This window comes from Gossypium arboreum, unplaced genomic scaffold (genome assembly GCF_025698485.1).
Source record: "Gossypium arboreum isolate Shixiya-1 unplaced genomic scaffold, ASM2569848v2 Contig00251, whole genome shotgun sequence".
Lineage (NCBI taxonomy): Eukaryota > Viridiplantae > Streptophyta > Magnoliopsida > Malvales > Malvaceae > Gossypium > Gossypium arboreum.
Genome location: NW_026440367.1, coordinates 41,767 through 53,572, shown reverse-complemented (window position 1 = coordinate 53,572; position 11,806 = coordinate 41,767). Strand labels below are relative to the sequence as shown.

Here is an 11,806-nt window from a genome sequence, read left to right as displayed (position 1 = left end):
CATTCCACATATTATATGGTATATGGAGTTAGATAAAATTTCATGTGATTCAGTAAACAGAATAGAAATTCAATTCCATCATTATTAGATCGATTCGTAGGATTCGATGAAGAATGAAAAAAGAATGGGATTTTTTTGAGAAATGGGAAATTCAAAATGCTCGGGGATGAAAATGGGGAAATGTCTACAATACCTGGGTTGAATCAGATACAATTTGAAGGATTTTGTGGGTTCATGGATCGGGGCTTAACAGAAGAACTTTATAAGTTTCCAAAAATTGAAGATACAGAGCAAGAAATTGAATTTCAATTATTTGTGGAAACATATCAATTGGTGGAACCGTTGATAAAAGAAAGATGATGTATATGAATCACTACATATTCTTCTGAATTATATGTATCCGCAGGATTAATTTGGAAACCAGTAAGGATATGCAAGAACAAACAATTTTATTGGAACATTCCTTTAATGAACTCCCCGAACTTCTATAGTAAATGGAATATACAGAATTGTGATCAATCAAATATTGCAAAGCCCCGGTATCTATTATCGATCAGAATTGGATCATAACGGAATTTCGGTCTATACTGGTACCATAATATCAGATTGGGGAGGGAGGTTAGAATTAGAGATTGATAGAAAAGCAAGGATATGGGCTCGTAAGTAGGAAACAGAAAATATCTATTCTAGTTCTATCATCAGCTATGGGTTCGAATCTAAGAGAAATTTAGAGAATGTTTGCTACCCTGAGATTTTCTTGTCTTCCTGACCGATAAGGAAAAAAAAATTGGGTCAAAAGAAAATGCCATTTTGGAGTTTTATCAACAATTTTCTTGTGTAGGCGGGGATCCGGTATTTTCTGAATCCTGTGTAAGGAATTACAAAAGAAATTCTTTCAGCAAAGATGTGAATTAGGAAGGATTGGTCGACGAAATATGAACCAGAGATTGAATCTAATATACCTCAGAACAATACATTTTGTTACTGAGATATATTGGCAGCTGCGGATCGTTTGATTGGAATGAAATTTGAATGGGTACACTTGACGATATGAATCATTTGAAAATAAGCGTATTCTGTTCTGTAGCGGATCTTTACAAGATCAATTCGGATTGGCTCTGGTTCGTTTAGGAAATGTAGTTAGAGGAACTATATGCGGAGCAATTAGGCATAAATTGATACCGACTCTCAGAATTTGGTAACTTGACTCCATTAACAACCACTTATGAATTTTTTCGGATTACACCCATTGTCTCAAGTTTGGATCGAACAAATCCATTGACACAAATAGTGCATGGGAGAAAATTGAGTTATTTGGGCCCCGGAGGATTGACCGGGCGAACTGCTAATTTTCGGATACGAGATATCCATCCTAGTCACTATGGACGCATTTGCCCAATTGACACGTCTGAAGGATCAATGTTGACTTATCGGATCCTTATTCATGCCAGGATTGGTCATTGGGGGTCTCTAGAAAGTCCATTTTATAAAATCTTTGAGAGATCAAAAAGCACAGATGCTTTATTTATCCCAAGTCGAGATGAATATTATATGGTAGCGGCAGGAAATTTTTGGCCTTGAATCAGGTATTCAGGAAGAACAGGTTGTTCCGGCTCGATACCGCCAAGAATTCCTGACTATTGCATGGGAACAAGTTCATCTTCGAAGTATTTTTCCTTTTCAATATTTTTCATTGAGCTTCCTCATTCCTTTTATCGAGCATAATGACGCGAATCGGGCTTTAATGAGTCTAATATGCAACGCAAGAAGTTCCGCTTTCGTTCCGAGAAGTGCATTGTTGAACTGGGTTGAACGCCAAGTGGCTCTAGATTCAGGAGTTCCTGCTATAGCCGATCACGAGGGAAAGATCATTTCACCGATACTGACAAGATTATTTTATCGGGCAATGGAGATGCTCTAGGCATTCCATTAGTTATGTATCAACGTTCCAACAAAATACTTGTATGCATCAAACTGCCCGGTTCGGCGGGGTAAATGCATTAAAAGGGCAAATTTTAGCGGACGGTGCTACGGTTGGTGGCGAACCTGCTTTGGGCAAAAACGTACTAGTAGCTTATATGCCATGGAAGGTTACAATTTTGAGGATGCGGTACCTATTAGCGAAGATATTTATACTTCTTTTCACATACGAAAATATGAAATTCAGACTCATGACAAGCCAAGGTCCTGAAAGAATCACTAACGAAATACCGCACCTAGAAGCCCATTTACTCCGCAATTTAGACAAAATGGAATTGTGATGCTGGGATCTTGTGGAGACAGGCGATATTTTAGTAGGTAAATTAACGCCTCAGGTGGCGAAAGAATCATCGTCCAGAAGATAGATTATTACGGGCCATACTTGGGATTCAGGTATCCACTTCAAAGGAAACCTGTCTAAAATTACCTATAGGTGGAGGGTCGAGTCATCGATGAGATGGGTCCAGAAAAAGGGGTTCTAGTTATAATCCGAAACGATTCGTGTCTATATTTCACAGAAACGCGAAATCAAAGTAGGCGATAAAGTAGCCGGAAGGCATGGAAATAAAGGGATCATTTCAAAATTTTACCTAGACAGGATATGCCTTATTTGCAAGACGGAAGACCTGTTGATATGGTCTTCAACCCATTAGAGTACCTTCACGAATGAATGTAGGACAGCTATTTGAATGCTCGCTTGGTTAGCAGGAGTCTACTAGATAGACATTATCGAATAGCACCATTTGATGAGAGATATGAACAAGAGGCTTGAGAAAACTAGTGTTTTCCTGAATTATATCAAGCCAATAAGGAAAACAGCGAAACCATAGGGTATCTTGAAATTAATTCATCAAGTTGATGATAAAATACATGGGCGTTCCAGGACATTATGCACTTGTTACACAACAACCACTTAGAGGAAGGTCCAAGCAAGGAGGACAACGGGTAGGAGAAATGGAGGTTTGGGCTCTAGAGGGATTTGGTGTTGCTCATATTTTACAAGAAATGCTTACTTATAAATCTGATCATATTAGAGCTCGCCAAGAAGTACTTGGGACTACGATCATTGGAGGAACAATACCTAAACCCGAAGATGCTCCAGAATCTTTTCGATTGCTCGTCCGAGAATTACGATCTTGGCTCTGAACTGAATCATTTCTTGTATCTGAGAAGAACTTCCAGATTAATAGGAAGGAAGCTTAATCGGAATGAATCAGAATTTTCTTCTATGATCGACCGATATAAACATCAACAACTCCGAATTGATCAGTTTCCCCCAACAAATAAGTGCTTGGGCCAAGAAAATCCTACCTAATGGAGAAACCGTTGAGAGGTGACAAAACCCTATACTTTTCATTACAAAACCAATAAACCGGAAAAGGATGGATTATTTTGTGAAAGAATTTTGGACCTATAAAAGTGGAATTTGCGCTGGAAATTATCGAGTAATTGGAAATCAAAAGGAGGGCCCTAAATTTTGTGAACAATGCGGAGTTGAATTTGTTGATTCTCGGATACGAAGATATCAAATGGGATACATAAGGCTGGTATGTCCAGTAACTCATGTATGGTATTTGAAACGTCTTCCTAGTTATATCGCCAATCTTTTAGACAAACCTCTTAAAGAATTAGAGGGTCTAGTATACTGCGATGTGTGATTTGATCGAAATTATTATTTTACAGATTAGAATGAGAAACTGTCATCCCATTCAATCGAATTGGGATGCCCTGGATCTGACATGTCTCTTGGGAAGAGTAACATGAAGCTCAGAATTATGGGCGTATTCAATACTCCCAAATAAAAAGGAATTGGTCTATGGTCGAGTCAGTAAAAATAAATAACTAGGAATTTTGAGTTGTACCGTGAAAAAAGACTTTTTTGTGGAATTAACTGTTCTCATTTCTTTTAGTTCTTTAGAAAGAAATGAAATTATGTTCAAGGAAACAAATATGTCATGGTTGCAGGAGTCTATACATCGCATATAGGCTTAGGCTTTAAGTTAAGGGCATCGTATAATCGTCGAGGTACCGCAGGACCTAAGAGATCGAATGGAAGGGTACATAGACAAGTAAATCCCTTATGACACTCCTTTAATTTAAGAGGATTCAGCATTCGAGGGGAAGTAGACTACTCAAGAATTTCACATTTCATTTATGTCCTAATTTTGAATTGAATAAAGAATTAAGAAAATCTAAATCAATAAAAGAAGAATCAATCAATGAAATGTTTCTTGGAACTTGAGTAAAGAGTAGACCTTTTTGGGGGGGTTCTAGAATTTGAAAGCGAGAACTCCTTTACTTTATCTTTATTTGGTGTAACTACTTGAGCCGGATGAGAGGAAACTCTCATGTCCGATTTTGAGGGGGGGATCCCGCAGGGCCCTATCCTAATTTTTCTTTTGCTAGGCCCATCGCTAAAAAACCTACTTTCTTACGATTACGAGGTTCATTCGAATATGAAATTCAATCCTGGAAATACAGTATCCCACTTTTTTTTACTACCCAAGGTTTCGATACATTTCGAAGTCGCGAAATTTCTACCGGAGCAGGTGCTATTCGAGAACAATTAGCCGATCTAGATTTGCGAATTTTATCGATTATTCGGTGGTAGAATGGAAAGAATTAGAGAAGAAGGCCTCACGGGTAATGAATGGGAAGATCGAAAAATTGGAAGAAGAAAGGATTTTTTGGTTAGACGCATGGAATTGGCTAAGCATTTTATTCGAACAAATATAGAACCAGAATGGATGGTTTTATGTCTATTACCGGTTCTTCCTCCCGAGTTGAGACCGATCATTCAGATAGATGGGGGTAAACTAATGAGTTCGGATATTAATGAACTCTATAGAAGAGTTATCTATCGAAATACTCTTACCGATCTATTAACAACAAGTAGATCTACGCCAGGGAATTAGTAATGTGTCAGAAAAATTGGTACAAGAAGCCGTGGATACACTTCTTGATAATGGAATCCGCGGACAACCAATGAGGGACGGTCATAATAAGGTTTACAAGTCGTTTTCAGATGTAATTGAAGGCAAAGAGGGAAGATTTCGCGAGACTTTGCTTGGCAAACGAGTCGATTATTCGGGACGTTCTGTCATTGTTGTTGGCCCCTCACTTTCATTACATCGCTGTGGATTGCCTCGCGAAATAGCAATAGAGCTTTTCCAGACATTTGTAATTCGCGGTCTAATTAGACAACATCTTGCTCCGAACATAGGAGTTGCTAAGAGTAAAATTCGGAAAAAGGGCCGATTGTATGGGAAATACTGCAAGAAGTTATGCGGGGACATCCTGTATTGCTGAATAGAGCGCCTACTCTGCATAGATTAGGTATACAGGCATTCCAACCTATTTTAGTGGAAGGACGCGCTATTTGTTTACATCCATTAGTTTGTAAGGGATTCAATGCAGACTTTGATGGGGATCAAATGGCAGTTCATGTACCTTTATCTTTAGAGGCGCAAGCGGAGGCTCGTTTACTTATGTTTTCATATGAATCTCTTTGTCTCCAGCTATTGGGGATCCCATTTCGTACCTACCAAGATATGCTTATTGGGCTCTATGTATTAACGAGTGAATCGTCGAGGTATTTGTGCGAATAGGTATAATCCATGGAATCGAAAAGCTATCAAAATGAAAGAATTGACGATAATAACTATAAGTCTACAAGGAGCCTTTTTTGTAATTCCTATGATGCGATTATAGGCAGAAAAGAATCAATTTAGATAGTCCTTGTGGCTCCGGTGGCGACTAGAGCAATGCGTTATTACTTCAAGAGAAGCTCCCATCGAAGTTCACTATGAATCTTCGGGTACCTATCATGAGATTTATGGACATTATCTAATAGTAAGAAGTTTAAAAAAAAAATTCTTTGTATATACATTCGAACCACTGTTGGTCATATTTCTCTTTACCGAGAAATCAAAGAAGCTATACAAGGGTTTTTTTAGGCCTACTCATATGATACCCAATCATATGGTATCTAAGCTAAAAAATTCTATGACACCAATATGAATTCGGGTCTCTCCGGTTCAACTAGGACCCCAGTTCCTGACCCGACTTTCTACCAAAATCAAGATCGAGAAAAGGAAGTTTTCCAATCATTGACTCAAACCCATTGGCGAAGTCCACTCAGCGGAATAAGGGGGTATTTATGGCAGAACGGGCCAATCTGGTATTTCACAATAAAGTGATAGATGGAACTGCCATTAAACGACTTATTAGCAGATTAATAGATCACTTCGGAATGGCATATACATCACACATCCTGGATCAAGTAAAGCTCTGGGTTTCAGCAAGCCACTGCTACATCCATTTCATTAGGAATTGATGATCTTTAACGATACCTTCTAAGGATGGCTAGTCCAAGATGCTGAACAACAAAGTTTGATTTTGGAAAAACACCATCATTTTGGGAATGTACACGCGGTAGAAAAATTACGCCAATCAATTGAGATATGGTATGCTACAAGTGAATATTTGCGACAAGAAATGAATCCTAATTTTAGGATGACTGACCCGTTTAACCCAGTCCATATAATGTCTTTTTCAGGAGCTAGAGGAAATGCATCTCAAGTGCACCAATTAGTAGGTATGAGAGGATTAATGTCGGATCCCAAGGACAAATGATCGATTTACCCATTCAAAGCAATTTACGCGAAGGACTGTCTTTAACAGAATATATCATTTCTTGCTACGGAGCCCGAAAAGGTTGTGGATACCGCCGTACGAACATCAGATGCTGGATATCTTACGCGCAGACTTGTTGAAGTAGTTCAACACATTGTTGTACGTAGAACAGATTGTGGCACCACCCGAGGGATTTCTGTGAGTCCTCAAAAGAGGACGCTTCCGGAAAGAATTTTTATCCAAACATTAATTGTCGTATTAGCGGACGATATATATGGGTCCGCGGTGCATTGCCATTCGAAATCAAGATATTGGGCTTGGGCTTGTCGATCGATTCAGAGCCTCGAACACAACCAATATCTATTCGAACTCCTTTACTTGTAGGAGTACATCTTGGATTTGTCGATTATGTTATGGTCGGAGCCCCACTCATGGTGACCTGGTTGAATTGGGAGAAGCTGTAGGTATTATTGCGGGGCAATCCATTGGAGAACCGGGAACGCAACTAACATTAAGAACTTTTCATACCGGCGGAGTATTTACAGGGGGTACTGCAGAACATGTCCGAGCCCCTTTTAATGGAAAAATAAAATTCAATGAGGATTTGGTTCATCCTACACGCACACGTCACGGGCATCCTGCTTTTTTATGTTATCGGGACTTGTATGTAATTATTGAGAGTGAAGATATTATACATAAGGTGACTATTCCACCAAAAAGTTTTCTTTAGTTCAAAACGATCAATATGTAGAATCAGAACAAGTGATTGCTGAGATTCGCGGGAACATACACTTTAAATTTGAAAGAGAGGGTTCGAAAACATATTTATTCTGACTCAGAGGGGGAAATGCACTGGAGTACCGATGTGTACCATTCGCCCGAATTTACATATAGTAATGTCCATCTCTTACCAAAAACAAGCCATTTGTGGATATTATCAGGGGGTTCGTACAAATTCAGTGTAGTTCCTTTTTCGCTCCACAAGGATCAAGATCAAATAAACATTCATTATCTTTCTGCCGAACGAAGATATATTTCTAGATTCTCAGTGAATAATGATCAAGTGAGACACAACTTATTTAGTTCGGATTTTTCGGATAAAAAAGAAGAGAGGATTTACGATTATTCAGAATTGAATCGAATAATAGGTACTGGGCATTGTGATTTCATATATTCTGCTATTCTCCACGAGAATGCTGATTTATTGGCAAAGAGACGAAGAAATAGATTTATTATTCCATTTCAATTGATTCAAGACCAAGAGAAAGAACTAATGCTACATTCCATTCCGGTATCTCGATGGAAATACCCATAAATGGTATTTTCCAGAAAAGTATTCTTGCTTTTTTTGACGATCCTCGATACAGAAGAAAGAGTTCAGGAATTACTAAATATGGGACTCTAGGGGCGCATTCAATCGTCAAAAGGGAGGATGTGATTGAGTATCGAGGAGTCAAAAAGGTTAAGCCAAAATACCAAATGAAAGTAGATCGATTTTTTTTCATTCCCGAGGAAGTGCATATTTTATCCGAATCTTCTTCCATAATGGTACGGAACAATAGTATCATTGAGTAGATACCCCAATCACTTTAAATACAAGAAGCCAAGGGCGGATTGGTCCGAGTGGAAAGAAAAAAAAAAAGGATTGAACTGAAAATTTTTTCGGGTAATATCTATTTTCCCGGAGAAAGAGATAAGATATCTCGACACAGTGGCATCTTGATACCACCAGGAACGGGCAAAACAAACTCTAAGGAATCAAAAAAATTGAAAAAATGGATCTATGTCCAACGGATCACACCTACCAAGAAAAGTATTTTGTTTTGTTCGACCTGTAACCCATATGAAATACCGGACGGTCTAAATTTAGCAACACTCTTCCCCAGGATCCATTTCAGGAAAAGATAATATGCAACTTCGAGCTGTCAATTATATCCTTTATGGAAATGGCAAACCGACTCGGAGAATTTCTGACACAAGTATTCAACTAGTTCGGACTTGTTTAGTGTTGAGTTGGGACCAAGACAACAAAAGTTCTTTCGCCGAAGAGGTCTGTGCTTCCTTTGTTGAAGTAAGGACAATGAGTCTGATTCGAGATTTCCTAAGAATCGACTTAGTGAAATCTCATATTTTTATATCAGAAAAAGAAATGATCCGTCAGGTTCAAATTGATTTCTGATAATAGGTCAGATCGTACCATTAAAACTCCGTTTTATTCCATTTATTCCAACACAAGGATTCAATAATCGTTTGACCAAAATCACGGAACTATTCATACGCTCTTGAACAGAAATAAAGAATCCCAATCTTTGATAATTTTATCAGTATCTAATTGTTTTCGCATGAGGCCCATTCAACGATGTAAAATATCACAATGTGATAAAACAATCAATTAAAAAGATCCTCTCTAATTCCAATTAAGAATTTATTGGGTCCTTTAGAACAGCCCCAAAATTGCGAATTTTATTCATCATTTTACCCTTTAATAACTCAACAATCAGACCTCGGTAGCGAAATATTTTTGAGCTTGACAATTTAAAACAGGCTTTTCAAGTACTTAACTATTATTTAATAGCTGAAAATGGGAGAATTTATAATTTCGATCCATGCCGTAACATCTTTTAGATGCAGTCAATTTGAGTTAGTATTTTCCATCATCATTTATCATCATAATTGTTGTGAAGAAACGTCCACAATAATTAGTCTTGAACAGTTTATTTGTGAAAATGTATGTATAGCTAAAAGCGGACCACGCCTAAAATCAGGCCAAGTTTTTATTGTTCAAGCTGATTCTATAGTAATAAGATCAGCTAAGCTTTATTTAGCGACTCCGGGAGCAACTGTCCATGGGCATTATGGAGAAACCTTTTACGAAGGAGATACGTTAGTTACATTTATATATGAAAAATCGAGATCTGGTGATATAACGCAGGGTCTTCCAAAAGTGGAACAAGTGTTAGAAGGCGTTCGATTGATTCAATATCGATGAACCTAGAAAAGAGAATTGAGGTTTGACAGATATATAACAAGAATTCTTGGAATTCCTTGAGGATTCGTGATTGGTGCTGAGCTAACTATAGTGCAAAGTCGTCTCTCTTTGGTTAATAAGATCCAAAAGGTTTATCGATCTCAGGGGGTACAGATCCATAATAGGCATATAGAAATTATTGTACGTCAAATAACATCAAAAGTATTGGTTTCAGAAGATGGAATGTCTAATGTTTTTTTACCCGGGGAACTGATTGGATTATTGCGAACGGAACGAACGGGCGTGCTTTAGAAGAAGCGATTTGTTATCGAGACCGTTTTATTAGGAATAACGAGAGCATCTCTGAACACTCAAAGTTTTATATATCAAGCAAGTTTTCAAGAAACTGCCTGAGTTTTAGTAAAAGCTGCTCTCCGAGGTCGTATCGATTGGTTGAAAGGCCTGAAAGAAAAACGTTGTGCTTGGGGGTATGATACCCGCCGGTACCGGATTCAAAGATTAGTGCAATGGTCACGGCAACATAACAACATTCTTTTGGAAACAAAAAAAAGAATTTCTTCAGGGAGAAATGAGAGATATTTTCCACTACACTGAGAATTATTTGACTCTTGCATTTCAAACAATTTATATGATACATCAGGCCGCTCTTTTATAGTGTATAGAATTTAATGATTCTTAAGATAATTTATTGTAGTCATTTGAGTTGTTAATTTGTTAATAGTAATAAGAGAATAACGAATAGAAAGTAATGGCTTGGCTCGTGGATAAACGACCAATCCCCAGTAGAAGAGAAGGTTCCATTGAACCATTATTTATTCTTAGGGTATGTCCTCTTTTTTTTACTTAAAAAAAAAGAGAGAGAGAGAGGAAGTGCAAACAGAAATGGCAAGAAGATATTGGAACATAAATTTGGAAGAGATGTTGGAAGCAGGAGTTCATTTTGGTCATGGTACTAGGAAATGGAATCCTAGAATGGCGCCATATATCTCTGCAAAACGTAAGGGTATTCATATTACAAATCTGACTAGAACCGCTGGTTTTTTATCAGAAGCTTGTGATTTAGTTTTTGATGCAGCAAGTAAGGGAAAACAATTCTTAATTGTTGGTACCAAAAATAAAGCCGCTGATTCGGTGGCGCGGGCTGCAATAAGGGCTCGGTGTCATTATGTTAATAAAAAATGGCTCGGTGGTATGTTAACAAATTGGCCCACTACAGAAACGAGGCTTCATAAGTTCAGGGACTTGAGAACAGAACAAAAGACGGGGGGACTCAACCGTCTTCCGAAAAGAGATGCAGCTATGTTGAAGAGACAATTATCTCGCTTGCAAACATATTCAAGGGATTAAATATATGACGAGATTGCCTGATATTGTAATCATCGTTGATCAGCAAGAAGAATATACGGCTCTGCGAGAATGTATCACTTTGGGAATTCCAACAATTTGTTTAATCGATACAAATAGCGATCCCGATCTCGCAGATATTTCGATTCCAGCAAATGATGACGCTATAGCTTCAATTCGATTAATTCTTAACAAATTAGTAGTCGCAATTTGTGAGGGTCGTTCTAGCTATATACGAAATCCTTGATTAATAATAAGATAAATAAATTTTTTGAACTACATAGATCTATGGAACTTTTTGGAACTACATAGATCTATGGAATCGGTTAATATATCCTGAATCGCACAAAAGAGATAAAAAACTGTGAATATTGTGTGATTAGTTTCGTCGGTGTCAAAATATAGAATTTGAGTAGGCAAGAGAAGATTGAATCAAAATAATTCCTTTTTTAAGTAAAGTTCTATTTCTGTCAGAGGGCAATATGAATGGTATATCAAACGCACTAAACGGGTTATACGATATCTCTGGTGGAAGTAGGCCAACATTTCTATTGGCAAATAGCAGGTTTCCAAGTCCATGCCCAAGTACTTATTACCTCTTGGGTTGTAATTGCTATCTTATTAGGTTCCGCTGTTATCGCTGTTCGAATCCACAAACCATTCCAACTGCCGGTCAAAATTTCTTCGAATATGTTCTTGAATTCATTCGAGACGTAAGCAAAACTCAGATTGAGAAGAATATGGTCCATGGGTTCCTTTATTGAACTATGTTTCTATTTATTTTGTTTCTAACTGGTCGGGTTTTTACCTTGGAAAAATAAATTATATGGGAGTTGCTGCAAGAATGATAAAATACTA

At 37.8% G+C, this 11,806-nt stretch overlaps 3 pseudogenes; all 3 read left to right on the top strand.

The window, feature by feature from the left end:
• Nucleotides 1-14: 14 nt before the first annotated feature.
• Nucleotides 15-3,183, top strand: LOC128288673 (DNA-directed RNA polymerase subunit beta-like; annotated as a pseudogene).
• A 25-nt stretch (nucleotides 3,184-3,208) lies between these two features.
• LOC128288674 (DNA-directed RNA polymerase subunit beta'-like) lies at nucleotides 3,209-6,259 on the top strand (annotated as a pseudogene).
• Nucleotides 6,260-10,443: 4,184 nt separating this feature from the next.
• Nucleotides 10,444-11,210, top strand: LOC128288676 (30S ribosomal protein S2, chloroplastic-like; annotated as a pseudogene).
• The last annotated feature ends 596 nt before the right edge of the window (nucleotides 11,211-11,806 follow it).